This window comes from Moschus berezovskii, chromosome 14, assembly GCF_049115385.1.
Source record: "Moschus berezovskii isolate FMDL1 chromosome 14, NW_MosBer_1.0, whole genome shotgun sequence".
NCBI lineage: Eukaryota > Metazoa > Chordata > Mammalia > Artiodactyla > Moschidae > Moschus > Moschus berezovskii.
Genome location: NC_142473.1, coordinates 83,664,550 through 83,675,591, shown reverse-complemented (window position 1 = coordinate 83,675,591; position 11,042 = coordinate 83,664,550).

Here is an 11,042-nt window from a genome sequence, read left to right as displayed (position 1 = left end):
TTAGGAAGATCCCCTGGAGGAAGTCATGGCAATCTTGCCTGGAGAATCCTATGGACAGAGGAGTCTGGTAGGTTACAGTCCATGGGGTAACAAAGGGTCGTACACAAGTGAAGAAAATTAACATGCACGCAAGAAAATTAAATCTGCCACTGTTTTCACATTCCCCCCTAATTGCCAAGAAGTGATTGGATTTTGTTATCCTATTTTTCTGAATGTTGAGTTTTAAGCCAGCTTTTTCACTCTTATCTTTCACCCCCATCAAGAGGCTCTTTAATTCCTTTTTACTTTCTGCCATTAAGGTGGTGTCATCTGCATATCTGAGATTGTTATTTCTGCTGGCAATCTTGACTCCAGCTTGTGAGTCATCTAGCTCAGCATTTAGCATCATGTACTCTGCATAGTGAAGGAGGAGAGTGAAAGAGCCAGCTTAAGATTAAATATTAAGAGAAACTAAGATCTGGCCCCATTACTGCATGGCAAATGGGGAGAAGTTGGAAAGTAGTGACAGATTTCCTCTTCTTGGGCTCCAAACTCACTGCAGGTGGTGACTTCTGCCATGGTGACAGCAGATGATTGCTTCTTGGCAGGAAAGTGATGATAAACCTATTCAGTGTGTTGAAAAGCAGAGACATTACTCTGCCAACAAAGGTCTGGGTAGTCAAGTCTATGGTCTTCCCAGTGGTCACATATGGTTGTGAAAGCTGTACAGTAAAGAAGGCAGAACGCCAAAGAATTGATGCTTTCAAACTGTGGTGCTGGAGAAGACTTCTGAAAGTCTGTTGGACAGCAAGAAGATCACCAGTCAGTCTTAAGGGAGATCAACCTTGAATATTCACTGGAAGGACTAATGTTGAAGCTGAAGCTCCAGAATTTTGGTCATCTGATGCAAACAGATGACTCATTGCAAAAGTCTCTGATGCTGGGAAAGACAGAGGGCAGAAGAAGAAAAGGACATCAGAGGATGAGATGGCTGGATGGCATCACTGATGCAATACACATGAGCTTGGGCAAACTCCAAAAGAATGTGAGCAACAGGGAGGCTTAGTATGCTGCAGTCCACAAAGTCACAAAGACTCGGACATGACTGGGTGACTGAAAGCAGCAACATTGCATAGAAGTTAAAAAGCAGGGTGACAATATATAGTCTTGACACACTTCTTTCCCAATTTGGAGCCAGTCCACTGTTCCGTGTTCAATTCTAACTGCTGCTTCTTGACCTGCAAACAGATTTCTCAGAAGGCAAGTAAGGTGGTCTGGTATTCCCATCTCTTTAAGAATTTTCCACAGTTTGTTGTGATCTACACAGTCAAAGGCTATAGTGTAGTCAATGAAGCAGATGTTTTCCTGAATTTCTTGCCTTTTCTACGATGGAATGGATGGAGGCAATTTGATCACTAGTTCTTCAGCCTTTTCTAAATCCATGTTGTACTTCTGAAATTTCTTGTTTCACATACTGCTGAAGCCTAGCTTGAAGGATTTTGAGCATTATCTTGCTAGAATGTGAAGTGAGCACAATCGTAAAGTAGTTTGAGCATTCTTTGGCATTGTCCTTCTTTGGGACTGAAATGAAAACTGACCTTTTCTAGTTCTGAGGCCATTGCTGAGTTTTCCAAATTTGCTGGCTTATTGAATACAGCACTTTAATACCATCATTTTTTAGGATTTGAAGTAGCTCAACTGGAATTTTATCACCTCCCCCAGCTCTGTTTGTAATAATTCTTCCTAAGGGCCACTTGACTTCATACTCCCGATATCTGATTCTAGGTGAGTGACAAGACCATCATGGTTATCTGGGTCATGGAAATTTTTTTCTTTTTTTGGTATATTTTTGCCACCTCTTCTTATATCATCTGCTTCTATTAGGTCCATACCGTTTATGTCCTTTACTGTTCCTGTCTATGCATGCAATGTTCCCTTGGTATCTCGGATTTTCTAGAAGAAATATCTAGTCTCTTCTACTCCATTGTCTTCATCTATTTCTTTGCATTGTTCACTTAAGAAGGCTTTCTTACCTCTCTTCGCTGTTCTCTAGAACTCTGCATTCAGGTGGTACATCTTTCCCTTTCTCCTTTGCCTTTCACTTCTCTTCTTCTCTCAGCTATTTGTAAGGCCTCCTAAGACAACCATTTTGCTTGTTGCATTTCTTTTTGGGGGGCATGGTTTTGGTCACCACCTCATGGACAGTGTTACAAAACTCTGTCCATAATACTTCAGGCACTCTGTCTATCAGATCTGATCCCTTGAATCTTTTTGCCACCTCCACTGTATAATCATAAGTGATTTGACTTAGATCAAACCTGAACGCTCTAGTGGTATTCCCTACTTTCTTTAATTTATGTATGAACTTTACAATAAGGATCTCATGATCTGAGCCACAGTCAGATCCTGCTCCTGTTTTGCTGACTATATAGAGTGTTTCCATCGTTGCCTGAAAAGAATATAATCAATCTGATTTTGGTATTGACCATCTGGTGATGTCCATATTAGAGCCATCTCTTGTGCTGTTGAAGAGGGTGTTTGCTATTACCAGTTGGTTCTCTTGGAAAAACTCTGTTGGTCTTTGCCCTGCTCCATTTTTTACTCAAAGATCAAACTTTCCTATTACTCCAGGTGACTCTTGACTTCCTACTTTTGCATTCCAATCCCCTATAATGAAAAAAGAAATCTTTTTTTTTTTTTTTATTTTGGTGTTAATTCCAGAAGTTTTTGTAGGTCTTCTTAGAGCCATTCAACCTCAACTTCTTCAGCATTAGTTGCTGGGGCATAGGTTTGGATTACTGTGATGTTGAATGGTTTGCCTTGGAAACGAACTGAGATCATTCTGTCTTTTTTGAGATTGCACTCAAATAGTTCATTACAGACTCTTTTGATGACTATGAGAGCTACTCCGTTTCTTCTAAGGAATTTTTGCCAAAATTAGTAGATACAATCATCATATTAATTAAATTTGCCCATTCCCATCCATTTAGTCCACTGATTCCTAAAACGTCAGTGTTCACTCTTGTCATCTCCTGATTGACCATGCCCAATTTGCCTTGATTCATGGACCTAACACTCCAGGTGTTTAAGAATCAGATACATCTTGGTAGTTTGTTTAAGAGTAAATATGTCAATCCAATGACAGAACTAGTCAATTAAAACCTCTATTTTTTAATTTTTATTTTATATTGAAGTATAGTGATTAACAATGTGTTAGTTTCAACTGTTCAGCTGTACTGAATTGTACACAGTATAGGCATGTATCTATTCTTTTTCAAATTCTTTTCCCATTAATTTATTACACAATATTGAGTAGAGTTCCCTGTGCTATACCATAGGCCTTGTTGATTATTTTCAATATACTAGTGTTGTCAGTCTAAATATTTATGTAAACAGTTCAACAAATATTGAGTACCTACCATGGGCCAGGAATCGTTCTAAGTGCTCAGAATGCACGAAAAAACAAAGCAAATCAAAAGGAAAAAAAAAAGAAAGAAAGAAAAAAGGAGGGCAGGAGAAAGAAGGAAATAAAACCCTAACTCTTCATTTTGGAGTTTCAAAACTAGATTTTAAATGCACATTTACTAAACATCTTTGAACGACTTTGTTCTCTTCTGGACTACTCAGATTGCCTGGCTATGCAAGGGGACTAGAGGCTTTATAATGTGAAACTTTCCTCTCTGCAAAGCAGTGTCAATATATACCACACAGTTTATAGATCACAAATTGTACCTCACCTCCACCTTCCAAAAGAGTCACCAAAGTTACTGATGAACCCTAAGTGGGAAGAGCTTACTCTCAGAGTTACAGGGAATATCCATGTATGTGGAAATGTCACAACATAAATAAAAATTGTAATGAGTAACAATAAATACATTTGCATTTCAAAAATTAAAAACAAAATCTCTAGAACTATATAATAACCACTGCTCTCTTTTTGTTATTGTTGTTTTAATATTTGTTAACTAGGTTCTCTTTGCTTGTCTGTTTGGTTGTTGGTGTTTGTTTGTTTTGGATGTGCCATGTGGATTGTGGTAAGGTAATGTTCAAAATCCTTCAAGCTAGGCTTCAACAGTATGTGAACTGAGAACTTTCAGATGTAAAATCTGTGTTTAGAAAAGACTGAGAAACCAGAGATCAAACTGCCAACATCAGTTGGGTCATAGGAAAAGCAAGAGAATTTCAGAAAAACATCTTATTCTGCCTCATTGAGGATAATATTTGCTGTGGGTTTATCATATATGGCTTTTATTAAGTCGAGATATTTTCCTTCTATGCCGGCTTTCTGGAGACTTTTTGTAAAAGGTCTTCTCTGCAACTACTAAGATAATCATATGGGTTTTTTTTTAATTTATTTATTTTAATTGGAGGCTAATTACTTTACATTATTGTATTGGTTTTGCCATACATTGACATGAATCTGCCCTGGGTGTACATGTGTTCCCCATCTTGAACCCCCCTCCCACCTCCCTCCCCATCCCATCCCTCTGATTCATCCCAGTACACCAGCCCCGAGCATCCTGTATCATGCATTGAACCTGGACTGTTTTTTATCTTTCAATGTGTTAATGTGGTGTATCACATTGATTGTCTTGTGAATATTGAAGAATCCTTGCATCCCTAGGATAAAGCCCACTCAGTCATGATGTATGATCTTTTTAATATGTTGTTGGATTCTGTTTGCTAGAATTTTGTTGAGGATTTTATAAGTTTTAGCCACAGCAATCAGAGAAGCAAAAGAAATAAAAGGAATCCAGATTGGAAAAGAAGAAGTAAAACTCTCACTGTTTGCAGATGACATGGTCCTCTACATAGTAAACCCTAAAGACATCAGCAGAAAACTACTAGAGCTAATCAACGAATATAGTAAAGTCGCAGGATATAAAATTAAACCACAGAAATCCCTTGCATTCCTGTATGCTAACAATGAGAGCACAGAAAGAGAAATTAAGGAAACAATCCCACTTACCATTGTGACAAAAAGAATAAAATACTTAAGAAAACCAGTTTCTTTCTACCTAAAGAAATGAAAGACCTATATATAGAAAACTGTAAAACACTGATGAAAGAAATCAAAGATGAAGCAAATAGGTGGAGAAATATACCATGTCATGGATCAGAAGAATCAATATAGTGAAAATGAGCAAACTACCCAAAGCAATCTATAGATTCAATGCAATCCTTATCAAGCTACCAATGGTATTTTCACAGAACTAGAACCACTAATTTCACAATTTGTATGGAAATACAAAAAATAAATAAGAACTCAAATAGTCAAAGCAATCTTGATAAAGAAGAATGGAACTGGAGGAATCAACCTGTCTTACTTCAGAATATACTACAAAGCTAAGTCATCAAGACAGTATGGTACTGGCACAAAGACAGAAATATAGATCAATGGAACAAAATAGAAAGCCCGGAGACAAATACATGCACCTATGGATACCTTATCTTTGACAAAGGAGACAAAAATATACAATGGAGAAAAGACAATCTCCTTAACAAGTGGTCCTGGGGAAACTGGTCAACCACCTATAAAAGAATGAAACAAGAACACTCCCTAACACCATACACAAAAATAAACTTAAAATGGATTAAAGATCTAAATGTTAGACCAGAAACTATAAAACTCCTAGAGGAAAACATAGGTAAAACACTCTCTGACATAAATCACAGCAGGATCCTCTATGACTCACCTTCCAGAGTAATGGAAATAAAGGCAAAAATAAAACAAATGGGACCTAATTAAAATTAAAAGCTTCTCACAATGATGGAGACTATAAGCAGGTGAAAAGAGCCTTCAGAGTGGGAGAAAGTAATAGCAAATGAAGCTACGGACAAAGAATTAATCTCAAAAATATACAAACAGCTCATGCATCTCAATACCAGGTTAATAAACGACCTAACCAAAATTGAACCAAAGAACTAAACAGACATTTCTCCAAAGAAGACATACAGATGGCTAACAAACACATGAAAAGATTCTCAGAATTACTCATTATCAGAGAAAAGCAAATCAAAACCACAATGAGTTACAAGTTCATGCCGGTCAGAATGGCTGCTATCCAAAAGTCTACAAGCAATAAATGCTGGAGAGGGTGTGGAGAAAAGGGAACCCTCTTACACTGTTGGTGTGAATGCAAACTAGTACAGCCACTATGGTGAACAGTGTGGAGTTTCCTTAAAAATCTGGAAAAAGAACTGCCATACGACCCAGCAATCCCACTGCTGGGCATTCACACCAAGGAAACCAGAATTGAAAGAGACACGTGTACTCCAGTGTTCATTGCAGCACTGTTTACAATAGCTAGGTCATGGAAGCAACCTAGATGTCTATCTGCAGATGAATGGATAAGAAAGCTGTGGTACATATACACAATGGAGTATTACTCAGCTATTAAAGAAAAATGCATTTGAGTCAGTTCTAATGAGGTGCATGAAACTGGAGCCTATTATACAGAGTGAAGTAAGTCAGAAAGAAAAACACCAATACAGTATATTAGCGCATATATATGGAATTTAGAAAGATGGTAATGACAACCCTATATGTGAGACAGCAAAAGAGACACAGATATAAAGAACAGACTTTTGGACTCTGTGGGAGAAGGTGAAGTGGGATGATTTAAGAGAAGAGCACTGAAGCATGTATATTACCATATGTAAAACATAGGACCAGTCCAAGTTCCATGCATGAAACAGGGCACTAAAGCTGGAGAACTGGGACAACCCAGAGGGATGGGCTGGGGAGGGAGGTGGGAGGGGCGTTTGGGATGGGAGACACACGTACACCTGTGGCTGATTTATGTCAATGTATGGCAAAAAACACCACAATATATTCTAAAGTATTAGCCTCCAATTAAATAAATAAATTAAAAAAAAAAGATTCTTGTTCCTTGGAAGAAAAACAATGACCAACCTAGACAGCCTATTAAAAATAAGAGACATTATTTTGCCTACAAAGTCCATACAGACACAGCAGTGGTTTTTCCAGTAGTCTTGTACGGATGTGAGAGCTGGACAATAAAATAGACTGAGCACCAACAAGTTGATGCCTTCCAACTATGGTGCTGGAAAAGATTCTTTAGAGACCCTTCTACTGTGAGGAAACCAAACTAGTCAATCCTAAAGTAAATCAACCCGCAATATTCACTGGAAGGACTGCTCCTGAAGCTGAAGCTTCAATTCTTTGGCCAGCTGATGTGAAGAGCTGAAACGACCCAAATTGGAAAGGGTCCTTGGACAAGACCCTAATTCTGGGAGAGATTGAAGGAGGATGAAAAAGGATAACAGAGGATGAGATGGTTGGAGGGTATCACCGACTCAATGGACTTGGATTTGAGCAAACTCCGGGAGATGGTGAAGGACAGGGAAGCCTGTTGTGTGGCAGTGCATGGGATCACAAAGGATCAGACAAGACTGAGTGACTGAAAAACAGCAATGTGGACTGTGGAATCCCAGTTCCTTTACCAGGGACTGAACCCTGGCCCTTGGCAATGGAACCACAAATTCCCTACCACTGAACTGCCAGGGTATTCTCAAACCCTAATTCTGATAGCAAATTAAAGTTTAACTAACAACTGGCAATATATAAATATAAATACAGTTTTATAATGGTAAATAATTCTCTACCTGGAATTTGCCTCTGAGTGCCTAAATTTCAAAATAAACATACTATTAATAAGTAGTATTCAGTTGGCCCCAAACCATAAAATTATATTTTCTCTTCTACATTTAAAAGACAAAGTCATTTTATATTGTTATGTTTATTTTCCATACTCACTTTGTTTTTTCCAGAACTTCCTCATAGCATTTTTTTGCCTCTAAATTTCTGAGTGTGTAAGCTTGAGAGATTTAGCAGGGGGGTTTTTGAAGAATAAAATCTATCCATGGTTTGCTTACTGCAAATAAGCAAATAAACAGGGTACAAAGATTGAGAGGCCCACAGTGATGTGAGAGACATGGATGGAGAGGAATTGCCATCTCTCCTCCAACCTATAAATCTTTTGGGAGCACAAGATGACCACATAGGAGACCATTAAGGGAAAATATTTCACAGGCAAAAGAACCCACTGCTGGTAGCAACAGAGATCAAGGCTGTGACTGTGCATGCAAACAAGTTTCCACAAAGGGTTTATGTCACACACGAACGGTCTGTGACACTGGAGCCACGGATAGGCACCCACACTATGAAGAGAATCTCAGTGGCAGCAAGTACACCCCTCTAGCTCTTGTCACTTCAAAGAGGGAGCCTCATCACTGTCACTCATGATGGTTTCATCGTACAAGGTTTAGCAAATGGCCACATAGCGCTCACTGGCAACCAGTATGGGCAGAATGATCTCAGCACCAATAGATTCTCAGCAAACATTTGAGACCTGAACTTGCTGAAAGAGAAGATTTTTTTTTTTTTGACAGAAAATGTCAGCTAGCATTTTAGGTGTCAAGCTAAAGAACAACAGCTATCTACAAGGTATCAGAAATAGAGGCAGGAAACTCAAGCTCTGCCCAAGCTTACAACAGGTGATTTGTTGACTGAAGACACTTATAGTGACTGGATAATAGTATTTTAAACTCTTCCTAAAGTAGCCTTCTTAAAATGAATCTTATTGAAAATAATACCTGAATTGTTTTGTGACTAGCCTCTTTTAAATATATTTAACTTAATTTTCATTTTAAACTATATTATTTATCTGATTTATGTTCAAATTATTGTTTATTTTTTAATAGTTTTAAAATAGTAATAAATCTATCATGTTTCTGAAAAACAATGGGAATAAAGAATTATCAGTCTCCTCACAGATCAAAATGTGTTACATACCATAGCAATTATATGTCAACCTGTACATGAATAAAGAGATCATTGAAACAGAAGATTGTCTTGAATTGGATCCAAATACAATGGGATATAATACTTTTCAAATTAATGACAAAAAGATAACTATGAGACTATTTTTAAAAACCTAAAATTATAATGAAAACACTAAAATTTCAGTCCCTTTTCAACTCTTATACCAAAATAAATTCAAGATGAATCAAGCTTTTTAATATAAGATATAAAGAGGCTTTAAAAATTAAATACTGAAAAAGAATTGAGGAATATTTTGCACAAGTGGAATGGGGAAAAAAATTTCCAAGTAGGATAGAAAAAAACAAAACAAAAAAAAAAAGAATATAAAATGTAAAAAAACTATTGTGTGCAAGAAGCATTCTACATAGTTCAAAAAGTTAAAAACATATAACCATAAAATATTAACTACATACAGAGTGGTAAAAATTATCATTTCTTTAGTATATAAATATCTCATAAAAATCAGTATGAAAAAAAGAAAGAATTGAATGAATTGGGTAAAAGATATATTTTTTTCACAAAAAAATCAAATTAAATATGTGGAAAGATGGCCAAACTAAATTATATCAAAACAGTTGTTGCTAAAGTAACTTGAATCAGATGTCATATTTATCAGGTACTGGTCATTGAGATGTGGACAAAAGTATCTTCACAGATAGTGGATAAGACTGTAACTATTAGAAGAACCTCAAGAAAGGTAGTTTGGCTACAACTATCAATATCAACATTTTAAATGCACATACTACCTGACCATTGATTCAAATATTATAGCAATGATTCTATACCAATGAACTCATATTTACCCATTTTGATGCTGGGAAAGGTTGGGGGCGGGAGGAGAAGGGGACGACCGAGAATGAGATGGCTGGATGGCATCACCGACTCTGTGGACATGAGTTTGAGTGAACTCCGGGAGTTGGTGATGGACAGGGAGGCCTGGCGTGCTGTGATTCATGGGGTCGCGGAGTCGGACATGACTGAGCAACTGAACTGAACTGAACTGAAGACCATGTATTTTGGGATAATTTTTGTCATAAAAAGATTTAGCAAGCAACTGGAGATGAATGTGCACATTAATTCTAGTAAAAATGTATAAGGAATATTGCCCACGATAAGAAAAATTAAGATTATATATAAGGACTGGGCTTCCTAGGTGGCAGAGTGGTCAGGAATCTACCTGTGAATTCAGGAGATGTAAGAGAAGGGAGTTTGTCCCTGGGTCAGGAAAATACCCTGGAGGAGGAAATGGCAGCCCACTCCAGTAATCTTGCCTGTAAAACACACACAATATATGGGCTGGAATGGAAATATTTTCAAGATTTTGCATAGTAAAAGGGAGTGTTACATACATACATAGAAACAAATATATGTATGTTAAATACAGTTGCATGTGCCAAGATTATTAGCAGATGAAAAGAAACAAATGTAAGGTCAACCTCTAGCATCACTGACTCAAAGGACATAATCTGAGCAAACTCTAGGAGAGAGTGAAGGGTAGGGAGTCTGGCATGCTGCCGTCCATGGGGTAGCAAAGAGTCGGACACAACTTAGTGACTGAACAGCAACTGAGAATGAGGGCTGCGAAATGCTGAGAGAAATAGGAAATTTATTTGAAACTTCATCCCATATTGTTTGGGTTTCATTCATTGTTTACTAACACATGTTAAGTCACTTCAGTCAGGTCGACTCTTTGCAACCCATGAACTGTAGCCCACAAAAGTCCACTGACAATGGTGATTCCTCAAGCAAAATACCAGAGTGGGTAGCCATGCACTTCTCCAGGGGATCCTCCTGACCCTGGTCTCCTCCATTGGTAGATGGATTCTTTACCACTAGCACCAATGGAAAATCTTGATTATTAATATCTTAGTTCAATATTTTTTTAATTTATTTAATCGGAGGCTAATTACATTATTGTATTGGTTTTGCCATACGTTGGCGTGAATCTGCCCCAGAGGTTCATGTGTTCCCCATCTTGAACCCCCCTCCCACCTCCCTCCCCATCCCATATTTCTTACAAACAAAAACATATTAAATTAAATATTGTGTGTATAATTTTCTCACTATAAGTTTCATCACCATATATTATTAATTATCACTATATAAGCATTATGCCTTTCTAGGTACAGTGATAAACAAGGAGTTATAGACCTTCCATTATACTAGGGGGGAAACTGTTATTAATAGCACAGTTCTATAATTGCATTATTTTAAA